Source organism: Alligator sinensis, unplaced genomic scaffold (assembly GCF_000455745.1).
Source record: "Alligator sinensis unplaced genomic scaffold, ASM45574v1 scaffold528_1, whole genome shotgun sequence".
NCBI lineage: Eukaryota > Metazoa > Chordata > Crocodylia > Alligatoridae > Alligator > Alligator sinensis.
In genome coordinates, this window is record NW_005841846.1 from 5,028,055 (window position 1) to 5,046,731 (window position 18,677).

Consider the following 18,677-nt stretch of genomic DNA (forward strand, 5'->3'; position numbering starts at 1 on the left):
ATAGGCCCTAGGACAGAGCCTTGAGGGACCCCACTGGTCACAGCGCACTCGACGATTGACTTCTGTCAACCACCACCCTCTGGGTCCTACCACAGAGCCAATTCCCTAGCTAGCGGATTGTGGTGAGGCTGAGGCCATTGTTAGCCAGTTTTGCCAAGAGATGATCATGGGATACCAGATCGAAGGCTTTTTTAAAGTCAAGATATATGACATCAATCTCTTCCCCCTTGTCCAGGTGATAGGTCACCTGGTCATAAAAGGAAATGAGATTGGTCAAGCAAGACCTACCCTTAACAAACCCGTGCTGGCTATCCCTCAGGATGTTGCCGTCAGCCAGTCTGTTAAGGATGGCCTCTTTAATAATCTTTTCCAAGACCTTCCTCAGGATAGAGGTCAGGCTTTGTTGAACCTCATGAAATTGCTTTTGGCCCAGTCCTCCAATTTCTCTAGGTCACTCTGAATCCTAGCCCTACCCTCCAGCATATCTACTTCTCCCCTCAGCTTGGTGTCATCTGAAAACTTGCTGAGGGTCTACTGTATGCCATCTTCCAGGTTGTTGATGAAGACATTGAACAAAACCAACCTCAGGACTAACCCCAGGGACACTCCACTTGATACCAGCTGCCAACTAGACATCAGGCCATTGATTTTTACCCTTTGAGCCCGATGCTTCAGCCAGTTTTCTATCCACTTTACAGTCCATTCATCTAGCCCATACTTCCTTAGCTTGCCTGTGAGACCGTATCAAAAGACTTGCTAAAAGCAAGGTATACCACATCCACTGGTCTCCTCAGATCCACAGAGCCAGTCATCTCATCATAGCAGGCAATCAGGTTGGTCAGGCATGACTTGCCCCTGGTGAATCCCTGATTCCTAATCACCTTTTTCTCCTCCAAGTGATTAGAAATGGATTCCTTGAGGATCTTCTCCATGATTTTTCTAGGGACTGAGGTGATGCTGACTGGTCTGTAGTTCCCTGGATTCTACTTTTTCCCTTTCTTAAATATGGACACTATATTTGCCCTTTTCCAATCATCCAGGACCTCTCCTGATCACCATGCAAGATAAATAGCCTCTTATGAACTGCATGCAAAGGAAATCGTGTTTTATCCATATAGCAGTTCAAGAAAAAATTGATGTTTCTGTACTGCACTTCAGTATTAAACAAAGAAGTTGATATTAAAGGCATTGGATCTCTTAATTTAAGTCAATGCATGTTTGAAGTTTATAACCATCTGAAATTTGGCTAGGAATTTGTGTCTAGGGGTCATAGAGGGTACATCTACACATGCCAATTTAAGGTGCATGTAAAGGCACATGTAGACATGCCCAGATATAGGCAAATATGGTCCTGAGTCCTATACCACCATTTATCAGCTGTTAATCTAAATTCAGTCTCTTGATAATTTATGCTGAGAACCTTACACCAATAGATCCCTGAGGCAATGCTTTTAATGGAATGATATTCAGTCTTATCTGAAGACTCCTGGATATCATTGTAAAAAGTAATTTAGGAATACTCATGGAACAGAGTGGCCTGCTCCTTTAAAGACTGGGGGCTGGGGTTAGCCTAATCTGTCTACTTATTACACCCAGTTGGGAAATGGTCAGGTGTTCTTTATGAAGAACTTGAGATTATTGCAGAGAAGCTATAGGAGTGAAGTGAAGTCTGAAGCAAGGGAATTGAAGGGAAGGAATAGAAAGTCCAGGTGGTCAGAGAACTGTTTTGTTTGCTTTCCTTAAGTTTTTGTTGTGGAATAAGACTGGTCCTGAAAGAGATTTGGGCATAGAAATGAATACTCCCTAGGCTAGAAAGACAGTCATCTACCTGTCACAGAACTGATTACAATTTAAGAAAGACATGTAAGTAATCAAATTATCATTACCTGCTTATATCCATGGATGTTAAAAAAAATATCCAAAAAGGTGGGGAAAGTACCATGTTTGTACATGGGCCAATATTTCACAATGATTCTAGCAGAGAAAGCCAGTCAAACCCATGTACAAAGGTTTTGTATTTAATGACCTTTTCCTGTTGTGTTATTACCATTTCATTTTATTGTCTGATAATATTTACTTGTTTTCTTTATTTTGATGCAACATCCATCCTATGAAAACTATATGTCGCAGTATGGTTTAAAGCACCATTAACTTAGTGGTACCACTTTAACAGCACATTTTTGTACAAATTTCATATGTGATAAGAAAATGTTTATTAAACCATTTAAAATATTAATTTCTTCTGCTGATGCAATATAAGAAAATGCATCTAAGTCCAGAAAATTCCTACTTGAAAGTCACTTTCCATATTTCATAGTACTGTCCAACATTATAAGCAATCCCAGGACTACCAGCTAATAGTCAAAGCTTCACCAAATCTATGATTGACGCTTCTGCGTGACACTGCATAGTAAGTCTTGTGATTTATTCTTCCATTCATAACATTCCAGTAACAATTATTTGGCCATTTTAGGACTCCTGTCCTTCTGCACCCCTTCTCGTGCTGGTAGCTGATGTTTTACAAATTTTTATTTCAATGTTGCAATTCTCTTATTTAAATGCAAGCTTATAGATTATGTGTGGGTTTTGTTTATTTTGTGTGATTTTTCTTTAAGGGCCAGCTCCTAGTTTTGTATGACTATGTGAGAGTTTCAGCTTTCATTGAAAAGGGAAGTCTCCAATTGTTGCAGTTGTGAAGAAAGGCTTACATATGTAAACCCTGAGAAATTTATTATCCTTAATTTTGATATTTTTTAATGTCAACGTTTAAAATAATAATGTCTTATGACTTGCAATTTGCTTTGATTTTTTTGAATGCTTACTGTTGTGATAATGATAGGAATATAATTGTTAACAAGGTAAACTACTATTCATTTTTTATTTTAATAAAAACATGTTTTAGCTCATAAAATACCTAAAATGAGAGGTAAGGGAGCTCAAATTACCAGTTATACACAGAAGCTTTTGCTTCTAAGGTAATAGGTTTCAGTCAGTTGTCCTAAGCTGGATTTGGAAATTATTATTAACTGTTGGATGTTTGGTCTCAGGCAATCCATAGTGATCCCTTCAGGTGCTCGGATGCTCTTAGGAACATAGGACAAGAAGGTAACTCCTGGTCATAAAATCAAGCATCACTTAATACAATCACTTCCATAAACTTATTGAGCTCCGTCCTCAAAAGCAAATTTGCTTTGTGCTCACCCCCTATTCCATCCTTGCTGCCCAAGAGACGAAAAGCTGTTCCAGAATGTGACAGTTTCTCTCACTGCCTTGCCTCTTCCCTCTTGTGTCTGTTCTGACTCTTTCCTGCCACGTCTTCTTTAATTTTGATGTTATTATTCGGGAGGTATTATCTCCGCAGTAGGTCACTGGCAACCTCTTGCAGTTTCTGGCAGTGGTTCACTTATCTGATGCCCTTCTTGCCCGGCGCCTGAATTAAGAATATTACACAAATCACAGTCGTGTGTAGCTGAACTATTCTTTTTATTCTTTTTCAGGTTCTTTTACACTCATAACTATTTTTACAAAAGTGGCTTCTCCCTTCTTCACACCTCTATTTCTTCTCCAGGAAATCTTCAGTTGGTTCCCTGCTTCCTTTCTTCGTCCAGCCTTCTCCAACACACTAGACCAAACTCTCGGAGCTCCCCAGCTCCGTAGCCCTCTCTCCACTCTCTCTCGGAGGGGATGCTTCTCACTCCCCTCTCTGCCTCCACCCCACGTGGTCTCATGCCAGGCTCTTTTATGCGCAGCAAGCAGTTGCTCCGGAACCGCCGTGCTCCCGCTCAATTTCTTTTTCCACTTTTTCACACAGAATGTCAGGAAAGTTTTAGCATGTGTGCATGTGCATGGGTCCACATCCCACTCCTGGTAAATCCACTCCTGTCCTTGTGTGCCTGAACCCCTAACGGGGAAGTTCTTCTTAGACAAACTGACATGCTTGCGGCCCAGGCTGTCATTTCCAACAAAGAGCCCTTTTCTTAAGTGCCCCCATGAGATTTGAACTTGACTTCTAGTTTACAAGGTCTCATGAGAGCCTCATGTTGATAGGTGTGACACCAAAACAAGGAAGAAGGTTGAACTTTGTCAAGTGGAGTATCACAGGGAAACTTGCATTGCCTCCTGCCAGAGAATACATACAGCCGTGGCAGACCAGAGGGCTTCATTCTCCAGGCTGGGTGCTGCACTTCAGTGTGCATTTCATGAACACTGTTATTTATTTATTCATAAATATTTGTTCATACATGGATATATAAACACACACATACATGCATACACACAGACAAATATTGTATATATTATATTGTGTGTGTGTTTGTGTATACACACATACATGCATGCACAATTTAAACACTTCTAATGGATAAATTCTTAAATTGAGTGAAAGTGTGGTAGCTAACGTGGTGTAATTTATTTCAGCTCAATATAGCACTTGTCATGAGTTGATGATGAATTCCCAAGTTGTGTTTTTAAATAGAGATGACAGACTCATGCAGTCCAAGCTGAAAAGTGTCTGATAGTGTTAGTGAGATGAGCAGAACAGTAGTGTGATGCTTGTACTGTCAGACTTCATATCCTGCAGTTCAGCTGACTTGCTTACAAGAAATGACAATACCATGTAGCAATCTAATGGTTTAGTCTTTCTGACTGAGACACTTCACTAATGAAAAAAGTCACAGCCCATTTTGATATCTCTGAGACCTTGTCCTCACTAAGAACACAATGTGTCTTACACAGGAGTGTCTTGCCATTTTTATGCTAACAGCCTGCCTTATTTTCAATAGTACAGTAACAATAAGTGTTAGCTAAGAAGATGTGATCACTCACTTTTGTCCTAGTAAAAGTGCACTCCAGAATATCTTGAATTCATTTTTGTCACCTTTCATTTAGTGCCAAAGCATCCCAAAAGGCACTGAGTTGACATATAGGAAACTGAGAGGTTGGGAGCCCATTTTCTTTAGAAGAAGGAGCTTCAGTGTAAGCGAAGGGGGAAAAAGAGGATAGGTTAACTTGCTATCAAACTTGACATGACTTGTGGAGAATACTTCTATGCCTCTGGCACACATTCATTCAAAGGTGACCTGGGGTCTGACCCCTGATCCAAACAATCAGGCCACCTTCTGTGTCTCATGTACATGGTAGGGGGTGTGACTTTGGGATCAGAGATCAGATCCAAATTATAACCTTCCTACTTTCCAGTGCAGAATGCGCCTGGGCTCCACGTGCACTGGCAAGTTAAAAGCTGTGTGCCTGCAACCCCCCATGACTCAGGGCTGTGCCCCTGCTGATTGTTAGCTCTAGCTTAACACAGCACCAGGGCTCATTTGAGACTCCAAGCTACGCCAGGGTTGGGGCCAGGGCTGTATTAGCACTTTAGTGGACCCTAGGCAAACACAGCAGCCGCTGTGGTGACGAGGCCAGTGGAAGGGAGGGGAAAGGAAGGAAGGCAAATGAGGCCATTCACGCCACCGCAACAGAGGAAAGGTCTCCTCTCCCACCTCCCCCAGCAGCTCAGGGCCCTAGGCATGTGCCTAGTTTGCCTACATATTAATCCAGCTGTGGTTGGGCCCAACAATCAGCTGAGTGTCTGCACTGGCCCTGGGGTACCCTGGGACATGCCACATGATTAGTTTAAGGAGCATATAAACCAGCCATAAATATGGTCTATATGATACATAGATCATTGTTGCAGCTGGTTAGTCATTTAATGACTATTAATACAATCATGGCATAAATATAACATGTAGAGAGGCCCTCACTTCTAACTGCTGTTCCTAGTGCTCAATCATCTGGCTTTTGCTTAGCTAGCAATGCACAGTTTTAGATTATAGTTTCAAAACATGCTGTCTCTTCTTCTGGAGATCTTAACATGGATTTATTCCAGGTTTTCAGCACACAGGATAGTAATATAAGTTTTTAGTCAGAACAACCAGAGACAAGGAGAGAATGCTTGCAGGGAATCAGAAACTAAGCAGAGGGAGGGGGAAGAGGTGGGGAAGGACTGCTCTGATACTGACATGTGTAGCTGGCCAGTGACTGTGATCCTTCCCTGGTGTTCCTTCCAATCCCAGTGCTCTGGGGAAGGGACAGAAAAACAGCTGTGCCTTAACATACACACACATTCACAGGTCACAAGTTTTGCTTGTCAGAAGCTTGAGGCTTGAGATGTAGTTTCCCAGAAGCCCCTGTACCTGTCTCCTTGAAACCTGGCAGGCTTCATGGCCTCAGCAGGGGCTACCATGCCTGCTGTTTTCACTCCCTTGTGCCTGCACACTTACAAGTGACATGAGTTTTGCTTTCAAGAATTTGAGGTGCAGTTTCCCAGAAATCCCTGCACCTATCTCCTTAAAACTTGGCTGGCTTTGTGGCCGCAGCAGAGGCTACCCTTCCTACTATTTTCATTCAAAAGGCAAGAAATGACAAAGTTATAGGCAGTTTTGTGATTCCCCTTTATAGCCTATGGGTGAAACGCCAAAACAGCGTTGAATCCGGGAAACAGTTTTGACTAAACAAAATGGAACAGTGCTTCGAAATGAAATGAAACTTGAAACAAAACACTGTCCCAGTGAAATGGAAGTCAAAACAAAATTGTGCTCTTTCGCACAGCCCTAGTAAATAGCTGCTGCCGCAGGTGGGAGGATCACGGCTGCAGGAGGGTTGACAGTCAGAAGTTAGAGAGTTAATAGAGCAACTGCTAGATATAGGGACCCACCCTCACACCCATCACTAAGTGCTACCAAATGTCATCCCTGGTCACACAATCAACAAAGGTAAATTGGTTGGCAAAGAAAATGGCAGCTGCAGGAGAAGAGAAATAACATCTAAAGTCTGCTCGGTTACACCTCCCCTGCAGCAGCGGCATCTGCCCCAGATTCACCAAACCCACCTCAAGTCCTGCTGTCTCGGTCCAATTCTCACCTTGGTGGTGAGGAATGTGAATACTCCCTGGAGGGCCTCTGTCTGACACTCCCTCCTGTCACACCCATCCCTAGTTACACTACTGATAGGAGGGAATTTGAACTCTCATCTCCTATTTCTTGAGTTAATGCTCTGAACACTGAACTTGTGGTTAATGAGGGAGCACAACCATTCTTCCTTCAACTCCACTTTAAAAGTGAGATAAGTATGTGCTACCTAGGAAGAGGTGCGGTTTCCTTTTTGGTATCCTGGCAGTTGTGATGACTGTTTGGAGCTATGTAACTTCCCCATGCAATGTATAGGAGCCCAGGTGCCCAATACAGGTTGTTGCTCCTAATCCAGAAACCAGGCTCTTAAAACATTGCAGTATTTGCCCTCAAATAGCTTCACTCCCTTCGTAGACCTAGGCCTAAAACAGGAGGGGGAAAGGGATTGGGAATGGGGAAACCACCTCTCATGAAACATGATTCCATAGTTCAAAGGTACTGTCCAAATAAATTCTCATTCTTGTAGTGTAATGAATAATGTGAGTTGCATCCTCTGGGAAGCTGGGCCAGGAGGAGAGTTTATTTCAAGAGTTCCGTTCCCAGGCACCTTCAAACTAGTCAGGATGAGGATTTAATATTAATCCTAATCCCCTGAGTTAGTAGCTGGTATTTAAGCACTGCTTCCAGTTGCATGTAAATATACCATACGTGCAATCTAAAAGCTCCCTTAAAATAGAAGGGCTGCAGTATCAAGCACATTACATTCATTTATACTAGAGTCATAGAAGTTTAGGGAAAAAGATATCATAATTTCCATTTTTTCCACATGAATAACTGCTTGCCTGAAAAAGATATCATCTACTGAGTGAGGGTTTTATTTACTATATGTATATTTATCTTCTTTAATATGAAGATAACACTTTAAGTCAAAATCTGGTTTAACTGTAGTTTCTGAAACTGCTGAATACAACTTGTCTCTGTCTGCAATTTAAACATGGTCAGTGCAATTTAGTGCACCGAGTAACAGCTCATTCTGTTTGTTTGTTTTTTGTGCAAACCAGTCTTATTTGTATATTCTCTGTTGCCTTGTAGTTTTCTTTCAACTCAGGAATCCTTGTGTTTTTTTCTTTTAGGAAGTCAGTAGGAATTGCCAAGCTCTTCCATAGCTAAAAATCATTCTTTTCACATGTCATACAAATCCTACCTTTCTATTTATTTGATTTATTTTATTTTATTCTAAATCAGTGATACTCAACCTTCTGGCCTCATGGGCTGATTAGCATGTGGCTGGTCTGTGAGCCAGATCCCATGGGCAGGTCCATGGGCTCAATCCAGTGTAGAGTCAGCATCCTGGATTGGGGTATGGTGTGGCCCCACACGCTGGCCTGCCCCACGTACCAGATCCAGCTGCAGAGTGACCCCATGCATGATGTGTTCTGTCACACAGGGCTCTCCACAGGTCTGGAAATGTGGTGGTCTCCAGGGACATTTTTAAATGTACCGGGGCACTTTATCTAAATTAAGATACATGTGATGGTGAAGTGACTCTAGAGTGTTCTGATTAGAACATGGAACAGACCTGATTAATCGAGCCTGCTCTTATGTGTTCTAATTAGAATGCGAATGAGCATGTGTATAAGCAGCCACAGTGACTCCTGTTGTCCAAATGACATGGTCCCATGGGCTGGATTCAGCCTACAGGCTTCCAGTTGAGCACCACTGATTCAATTAGTTTAGATATTTTCCCAGTAAAATAGTGAAGACGTTTAGAATCTTGTATATTGACTCCACAATATCTAGAGCTATGAGTATTCTAGTATTTCAGGTTACATCATATATTTGTCTATTTAAAACTATGAAGTAATGGATGGTCTTGAAGTTTATTTGTAGGCTTTCAACCTCTTTACACAACACAGCCTTTTTCACTTGCCCAAATCTCTTTATTTGAGAATTAAAGGAGAAATCTGTGTGAGATCAGGATACAAGGTGAGAGAAATGTTTTTGAGCTCATCTTCCTGCTGTTTGCCAAAGTGAACACTTGTGTAATATTTGCTGTTATCAGATTATCTAAATGTAATTGTCTTATGCAACTGTGGTGCATAGCAAACAGCCCTGTAACATCAGTTTTAGAACATGTGCCAAAATCATTCTTTTTCGTGACTAACTACAGACAGTCAAAAAGCCTGAGACGGGATTGATTCAATCTATGCAGTTTTCTTTAAGCTGTGTAGATTGAATTTATAATGAATGTAAGACATTTACTTTTTAGTTGGGGAAAGGAGGCAAAGGCCTGCACTGGCCTAAACCAAAAGGTTGGGGGTGCTAAAGCACACCTCCCAACCTGCCGGACCATCCCTGCTTCGCTGGCTGGCACATGTCCCCAACCCCCTGCTGTCTCCTGCAGGGGGAGAAACAGTCTCTTATCCACAGCTGCCCCCAAGCAGGGCATCTACCCACATGGGGGCAAGCTCCCAGGGCTGCCTGCTGCATCCTGCTGGTTGCTGCTGGTGCCAGGCTCTGGCAGGACGCTCCAGGCAGGCTGGGGGCATGTGCCAGGTGGCAGACCTAGGCTGGCTCCATAAAGGGCAGGATCAAGCCCAGCCACCTGCCACAAGTCCCTGGCCCACCTGGTATGTCCCACTGAAGCCCAGCATCAGCGGCAGCTGGCAGAACACAGCGGGCAGCCCTGGGAAACTCGTACTAGGCAGCAGAGTACAATCTTGCCTTTTTTTGAGCTATCCTAGCTCTGCTACTCGATACAACCCATGCAAGGTTGACCACTGTGTCCTGCTGCTGTTGATGGTGCTGGGCTCTGGCAGGACATGCCAGGTGGGTTAGGGGCTTGTGCTGGACGGCAGGGCCAGGCTAGCTCCATAAAGGGCAGGACTGGGCCCTGCTACCCGACAAACCCCCTGCTACCTGGTGCAAACCCCCACCCCACCCAATATATCCCACCAGAGCCCAGTACTAGTGGCAGCCAGAAAGACAGAGCAGGCAGCCATGGGGGCCTCATGCCAAGCAGCAAGGCCAGGCTGGGCTATGGTGGGGGGAACTGAACCCATTCCCACTCAGGGGCAGGGCCAGATAGGCGCCGGGCTAGACAAGTGAGCTATGTTCCAGCTCCCCTCCCTGCAAAGGCACTTAGGATGTCAGGGGACTGTGACTTAACTTGAGTTGGGAGGGGGTCTGGGACAGAAGTTCCATAGGCTGCTTTAACCTAAATCAGTTAAGTCTGATACTACATCCATCCAGGTTTATCTTAAACCAGTTTTGGCCATTTTGAAAGCAGTTTACATGCACTGAACTTCTGTTCTGTTATAGGTTTGACCCGGTTTCCAATCACTTTTACTGGTTTAAGCGTAATTTCTGTCCCTAGCCCTTCAGTTTACCTATGAAGAGGTTTACTTGCTTTATAGACAGCATAACACAATTCTTGTGCTTCCTCATTAAGCCACTTCAACTATCTTCCTTTTAGAACAGCCACCTGTTTACTCTGTGGACCTGAAATCTATGGCAAAATACCTATGTTTTGCAGCATGCAAATGCAGTAGCCTGGAAACTCTGAATTTTTTATTCTTTGCACATAGAGCCTAGCCCAGGAGTGGCCCCTCTGTAGGACATGTGCTGCAAATAGCACAGGCAGCCTCTGTGTGGGGCATATCACACATCAGGCATGGACAGGCAGCACAGTGGCAGATCAGGCAGGAAGGTAAAAGCAGAGCAGCAGATCAGGAAGGGGAACAAGATCAAAGTGGGTTAATTTGTGCCATGCCTGCCAAAAAGTTGGTTCCCACTGACCTAGCTGGTTGGGCTCTAGGTCAATAAATTGGGCACCTGGATACAACAATAGCAGTGCTGACCAATGGGGAATGACTGCAGTGGAGCAGGAGGAGAGAGGGGCAAAGACTCTGACCTTCCCATGCTTTCTCTGCACTCTGGTGGCAGCTTCTGTGACTGTAGTAGCAAGTGCTCTGTTGCTGCAGCTCATGAGCAAGCTCAGCAGGAGGCACAGGAAGGGCCCCACCATATTGAAAGGCTTTGTACCCCCCACCATATGGAAAGCCTTTGTAGCAGCAGGCACAGCCCCATGCCAACCAGCCATAGAACCAGGACAACCTGGCATCCTGTAGGGTATGGGGGGAGGGGTTGAGCTGAATGGCACCCCCTCCCACCTGGGACTTTACCATGGGAAGTGCAGCTCCATGCCCAGGGTATCAAGGAAAACAAGACACCAGGGGAGCTCCCACTGTGGGGCTGGTGCAGCTGGTATGCAATGAGCCTCCCCCTCAGCTACAGCCCCATACACTACAGAATGCAGGGCTGCTTGGCTTGGGTGGTGTGGGGCTCTGCCTGCCATAGCAAAGGGTCCTGGGGTGGGGGCAGTAGTTTTGACACCCTCTATAAGGCAGGGTGCCCTGCTTGCCCCTCCCTAGTTAGGCTCCTATAGTTGGGTTTTTTGTTGCAACTTGCCTGTTTGTAGCATACTGGTCAGGTGCTTGAGGAGATTTGGGGGTTGAAAGGACTCAAATCCTACTAAAATCTTGTGAATCAAATGTACTTTTGTATTTGTTCAGATTATCAAAAGCTTCAAAAATTGAACAAGCTACATACAATCTGATATTTTGAGCAGAAAAATCAGATTGATAAGAAATGAGAGATTTTCTGTTCTTAGTGTGACTTTGTGGAGTGAATCATTCCCTTTGGTTATTGTGGTGTATGGCTGTATTAATCCCAAGACCACAAACAATTCGATTACTAAAGGGCAATGGGTCCTGCCTTTGATTCTATGGCTAATGTAAATGAAGATGAAGCTGCAGATTCTGTTAAAAACTGCTGCCAGCAGATTAGTTGATCATATATTGACAACTCCCTTTACCATTATTCAGAGGAACTATAGATGGATCCAGGATTTTAAAAAGGGTTGGGGGGTGCAGAAGTAGCAAACAGCACTGCATTCCCCTGCTCTCAGCCTCTTCCCCCTCCCACCAGGTTGGCAGATCACACATCCAGGGACTTTAAGTCACCAAATCAAGTAAGACCACCCCCCCACCACCCCTGGCAGCCCTTTCCGTCTCCTGCTTTCTCAGGGGCACCTCCCTTCCCAATACCCCATTCACACTCTCCACTTAGAGGAAAGGGCCACTGTCCCAAGCATTCCCGCCCTGCTGCAGCTGCAGTTGTATGGAGCAGCTGTGCAGGGAGCAAGGCTACGCTGGGGACAGCAGCACTAGAAGACAGATTCTCCCTCTCTGTCCTGCTCCTAGGCTGGGAGGGAACAACCAGGAGAACCAGGCAGGGAGGGGGAACGTGCCCACCACTGCTTCTGCCCAGAGTTAAGCCTTCCTACATTGTCCATCTGGAGTGGAGCCGAAGCTGCTCTGAAGCCCCACCCCTTTGTAGGCTGGGGACAGTGGCACTGGTGGACAGGGGAGAGGAGGGGAAGGGAGGAAGTGCTGAGAAGGAGGGATTCTTACCTGCTCAGGGGACTTAAAATGTCCTCACTGCTGCTCCTGCAGCATGTTTCAAAAGCAGAGTGAGACTGTGGCATGCAACTGAAAACAAGTATGCAATTGCCAGGCACTATCCAGGCATTCTCAGAGGTCTTCATGGAGTTTAAATATATGCCTAGGGCTTGATATGATGCCCAGTTAAGTCTGTAGTATCATGTCACTGACTTCAGTGGCAGCAGGTGAGGTTCATGAGTACACTTCATTGTGCATGTACACTTGGTATAACAAAAAAAGAATGTCTTGCAGGTGTGGTCTAGTTAGTTTTGTTTTGTTTGGGGGGTTTTTCAAACAAACAAACCTTGCAATCTGACACAGTCATTCAGTTGATGAAGAGGCTATATAACTCTGGGGAAAGACTTTCAATAGCATGCAGTGTTGGCTAACCTCATTGAAATCAGTGGGAGATTTGCCTCAGTGGAAGCTGTTGGGAAGCCTGTGGTCTGGTGTCTTTAAAAATTCCATCCAAGCAGTCTGTATGACGGAAGATAATGTCAACTCTATTTGCCACAAGCCAATCAGAATCACTACATTCATCCAAGCCATGTCAAAAATAATATTTCTTTTGTGTGTTAAATGATTGGGTTAGTGAATATTAAACATTATTTTAAACCATACATTTTTCATCTGAAGTCAATTAAAATATTTACCAAAATCTCTCTCCTCTCTCTCCTACTCTTACTCTTGCTCACACACAGAGGCAGGGGACAAGATGAAAGAGATTTAAGAAGGGTATTTGTACCCAAAAGCTTGCAAAGAATAATTTTTCTGGCCATTTAATTGGTCTCATAAAAGATATCACATTTACCCAAAGAATTTTGTCTGCCTATTTAAAAATACAAGCTGACAATAGCAACAAAAGGACCTAAATGAACCAATACCAGGCTTCATACTTTACATACTCCAGGGCAACTACCAGATATGTGTGAAAAAGGGATTATCCAGTGCTCCTTTGAAAAGCTGTCAGGCTATCATAAAATCTGAATAAAAAATCATGATGATGGCCCTGATAAGCAATACCTAAATGATCAGTGAAAATGATAACTATACCAGTACACTGACCTTAATGCAATAAGTTGCAGCTGCGGCACATACTTCTGTTCTTGTTAGAAAGATAATTAATTATCATCATTTTGACAGGTCCTGGTAAGAGCTATCTAAAATGACACAGGTCTATAGGAAACATGCTATTTTGTCAAATCTGCCTGCAGTATTGGGATAGAGACTGGAGTCATCTAACCAAGGATAAGCTGGTAGCAACTAACATTAATGAAGCATGAGGTTTTGTTTGTTCATTTGTGTTTTTCCCCAAACTGGGTAAAAGCAGGGAAAAGTCCTCTGTTGTATACTAAATGCACTATTAGTGGTACTTTTGTTCTGCCGCTTGTCCCAGAAAATTAGGAATGCTATCTCATTCTCAGCATGCACTCTTTGTTTAGCTTTGGAATGCCTATTACATCATCGTATACTCAGTTTTTGACTAGTCTAATTTACTCCCCTACAATTGCTGTCACGTCTCAAAGCAAGTGTAAAAGACATTGGGTGCTTTCAGGTGAAATATTGTATGCCCTTCTGTCCTCTGCAACCATTTCAGGTACAAATTTACCTTTACAAGGTGATTGCACCTGAAAGCAGTGCTTTCCTATTACTAGGGACCAACCAGATTCACGATGTCATGGATTCCACTAAATCTGGTATTACCTGTGAAATCTGAGCAATGCCCGTGACATCCTCAGGAAAAAAAAACCTTATGAAAGAGAAAATGCTGGATCCTCAGAGGGAACCAGCAGTCCTCAGCATGCTGTAGCAGCCTGGCAGAGCAGGGAAGTAGGGAGGAGGGGGCTGCCCACTCAAGGGCTGTGGGCAAGATGGGCTGTCATGTGCCCCCCTCCCCTCTCCACCAATCTGTGGGGAGGGGCAGGGCTGCTTCACAGATGGCCCTTGCAGCCAGTCAGCAACGAGGCATGACCACTGGGGGCCCTTAGCCAATCAGAACCAATCTACCCATGAAATGGCTGTCTGGGCCTGCATTGTGCTCAGAACATCATGAGGGTAGCTCCTGTGAATTAGGTCCCTATCTATTACCATTTTTTGGAGTCTCAGGACTTTGTTACACTTTATACTGTGAGCTGCACAAATGTTGATCATTCTTAGTGCTAGCTTGGAGTTTGGAGCAGTCACACCCTTAGTCTAGAAACTTGTGACTGCCGCACACCTGCACAGCTGTGACTTGTCACTAGAGGCCTGGTGAGCAGGGGCAGGACTGGGAGCTGTAGCTGTGAGTTGTCACTACAGAGCTGGTGAGTTGGGACAGGCTTTTATCCCTGCTCTATGGGAGGTGGTGTGAGAGATCCTCGGATAGTGGAGGACTTCAACTTGGACAGCACCTCTGTGGGGAATGACCGCACCTTAGTGGAAGAGGAGCTGGGTAGTGCAGATCAGAGAGACTCCTGCCCAGGAGTGGCATCATCTTGAGCTATATTACAAGTGCTTAAAACCACTTTAAGGTATTTGTACCCGCCTCCGCTCTAGCAGGTGCTCCTGCGCCGCCCTCACCCGGTCCCTAGATTTTATGGACCCCGGGCTTACAGATGGGCCCCGAAGGCTACCTCTGTTGAGGTCGGGAGGACCCCTGAACTCGTCTGCCACGACTTTGAATGTAATCTCAGTGGGGGGTCCTCCCTTGGGGTAGCCACCAGAGTTGCCACGGTCCCTAGCGGGTGGTCTTTGGGGGCCCCCAGCCACTCGCCACCTGTGGTTCTGTCCTGTTTTGGCCTCACCGCTGCCCGGCCCCCGCCGTTGTCTCACCTCCGACCTGCCCGCTTATGTACAGGTCTCTGGCTCACTATGGTGTCTGCTGGGGTCGCTGCCTCAGACCTTCTCCCTGGTCCTCTTACCTCCGAAGTGGTCGGTTACTCCACCGGCCTTGCCACCCAGGATGCGTCTGGTTCCTTCCCCAACTCTACTGCCCCGGGTTCAGTCAGCTCCCTCCCCGGTACTACCGTTCCAGCTGCCGCCGGTTCCTTCACCGGCGCCGCTACATGTGGCGCAGCCAGTTCCTTCACTGGCTCTGCCACTCCAAATGCTGCCAGCTCCTTTACTAGCTCAGCAGCGTTCCCTGCCGTCAATTTCCTCTGAGGGCTTCGGTGCCCCAGACGCCGCCGGCTCCTTCACTGGCTCTATGGCGTGCACTGTCGTCATTTTCACTGCCGGTGTTGTAGCCAGCTCCACAATCAAGCCTGCTGCCGGTTACGTTGCCGGCTTCCTCGGAGCCTGCCCTGGCTCCGCCCCTCTCTCTCCGAGTGGCCGGGAACCGCGGTTGCTCTCCTCCACGCTGGGATTCCCTCTCGGGGTCTCCCCTCAGCAACCGCCCCGCAGTCCCGGTGGGGCTGCTCCTTATTCCCTCCGGGATGCGTCCTCCGCCCCCACTGCTCAGCCGCAGCCGGCTGATTGCCCGCACTGGCGTCTTTGGCGCGTGCGCCTCCCCCGGCTCTTCCGGACCTGTGGGAGGTAAGTAAGCCTCCTTGCTGCCCAGGGTTTCTTCGGCGTCCCAGCTCCCCTGGGACAGTATTAATGTGCAGACAATCCAGGGGTTAAGAGCTCCAGAAGCTGCCCAAAATTACCATGTAATAAGGTCCTCATTAGAAAGCCTTAAGATATTTATTGGTCAGACACAGAACCTCCATTGTTAGCAACAGTAATGACCAAAAAACTGTGTTGTATTTTGAAGCAGAAAAAATGTCAAGATGTGACACGAGCTGATAATTTGTGATTTGTTTTTAATTCATATTTATTACATCCAAAAACTAAACTTAAAAAAATAACCACCTGTGCTACACAGGTAAAGGTTCAGTTTTACAGCAAAATTGCAAATAAAAGGCCACTGAAAAACATACAGTAACCTGTTTGGTGGATGGATGTGTACGTGACTATTTTACTTCTATAATGTAAGCATACATGCTCCAAACTCAGATTTGCTTAAGGGTCTTAGTGGCTAGGGACAGAGATTACCCAAAAACTGGTTTAAGAAACCGGTTTAAGAACAGATGGTCAGTGCGCATAAACCAGTTTAAGGACGACTGAAACCGGTGTGAGACAAACCTGGTTGAATGTAGTATCAGTCTTAATTGATTTGGCTTAAACTGGTTTATGCAACGTTTGTCCCAGTGAGTCTAAAGTTCTGCAGTGAGCAAGAGCCTGTCTTTCCAAACTCTGGAAAAGCTGTCAGGTCTTTCCTGAATCCACAGCCCTGATCTAAACTGGCCCAGGGACAAGCCTTCCTGTGCCACAGATAAGCATTCTCAATATCAGGCCATAATCTCTGGAATGTGCTGCTGCCAGAACACAGAATGCACCCCAAATTCATGCATAGTGTATGAAGCCCTATCTTCATGCAAGTTTTGAATGAATGCCTGTATGACAGCCAGTGTCTGTCCTAGATCAAAGTAAAATTAACCCTTACTGGGAAAACAGAGTAAATGATGAAGGTACATAAGTATCCTTCTCTATAAGAATATGGAAATATGTTTATATTGATGCTTCAGCAATGGGTAGGGTAAAGTGCATACACATGTGCATTTGGCTGTGGGGCCCTTCTTCCCTTCTCTTTGTTTATTACTAGTTAACTATTGCAACATTTTATTTCTCAAGCACCTTGTCTTTGTTGACAAGGAGCGGAAAGAAGTCCTGCAAGTATACTTTAGCAGGCAATTAGGAAACTTGATAATTTAAAGGTACAGATAAAAAAGCTAGGATCTCAAAGTAAAATAGAGAGATTAAGACAAACATTTTGTGGTGGCAGAACTTTAAGTGGAATGCAGTGGATTTTCTGTTTTATTTCGTGGTAGCTGTCAAGATACAAAAAGAAGTAATTTCTCATTGACTGCTGTATTGGATGAATCACAAAACATAAACATGCTACTTATATCTCCACAGGAGACAAAAGAAGAGACTGTCTTAGTATGTCAGAAAAATGAGTATGTATAAGCAGGGGGAAGCTGCACTTCTGTTATGTAATGAGGTGGTAATAGTGATGTAGTATCTTCAGAAAATTACAAATCAATTAATATAAATCTAAATAATATTCTTATCCAAGCTATTCAATTTTTTATTTATAGAGACACTGAAGTTACTTAGAAATATTCAGGTGAATACTTAGAAATATTCTAACAGTGCCTGTCATAGATGGTGGTCACACTTTCCTGAGTAGAGGTGTTTAATTGCAAACAGTGCCAGTGACTATCTGTGATGAAATTTAGCATGTTTGTCTTCATTCTCAGAACTGCCACCCTAAAAAATGCACTTCCAAAAATGACATACATAAGCTGTTCAGCTAGAAATGCAATGATATAAACTCTCAAACTGCCTTTGTAGTGCGGGATACAGATTAAAGTAACTATGTGGGCATTTTAGAAGGTCAGGAAGCCATTTAACAACCTCCATATAATTTAATTTTGCCATTCATTTTAGACAACTTTTTGAAAGTATTTGCCACATAAAAACATAGTGCCATGTATTACAAAATGCCCCTGGTGTATTTTTCACTAAATATTTCTCACATGACACCTCATACACCTACAGTGCCTCTGACCCATGGTCACTGAGTAGTAGCAATGAAATGATGGAGAATAGAAGAAACTCGTTTGCCTATGACAAGAACTGCTGAAGGGTCCCAGTTGCTATTATTTGTCCTGGCATCCTGTTCATGTTGGAAAGACTCTTTGGGAGACTGTGTGCAGGAAGAAGTAGGGATTACAGCTGTGGAAGACCACAGCAGAGTTCAGTGAACTCAGAAATCCCTTTACCTAGCCCTAAACAGAAGCTGAAGTAATTACTGATGGATTGAGACAGAAACAGGCAGCACTTTTCAAGGGATTGGATACAGGTCTGACAAATGCATCCCAGGAGTCCAGGATTATACTACTTGCTATCTCCAGACTTAAGGTGGTATTTAGTAATACGATAGCGTAAAAGACACCCACACCAGTGGATAGGGAAACTGCCACCCCTGCCAAAATTACCATACAAAGCTAATTTATTTCCCATTTCAGGTAGATTGTTGCTAGGTTTTCCTAAGCTGATGGCATGTTTCGTTTTTGGCCAAACAAGCTTTCTTAGTTTCAGAGACATGTGCACTGCTTACCAATAGCAGAAAAGTATAATCTAATAAGGGTGCCCAATGGAGGTATTTCTTGATCCCAGAAATTCTGGGTAGGTGCCTGACATGCTATTGTTAAAAGGGACCCCTCATTATTTGAATTGGGTCTTT

The 18,677-nt window shown here is 44.6% G+C and overlaps 1 protein-coding gene across 3 annotated transcripts in view; it reads left to right on the forward strand.

Annotated features, from left to right (window-relative positions):
* Positions 1-18,677, forward strand: part of SORBS2 (sorbin and SH3 domain containing 2) — a 434,751-nt gene that overhangs the window by 89,724 nt on the left and 326,350 nt on the right. For 2 of the 3 annotated variants that reach the window (XM_025207796.1, XM_025207802.1), the window contains exon 1: positions 1,623-1,863. The exons of the other annotated variant lie outside the window; for it this stretch is intronic. The gene's annotated coding sequence lies outside the window, so the exon portion shown is untranslated. Of the gene's footprint in view, positions 1-1,622; positions 1,864-18,677 lie in introns of those variants that run through there. 3 annotated transcript variants of the gene reach the window in all.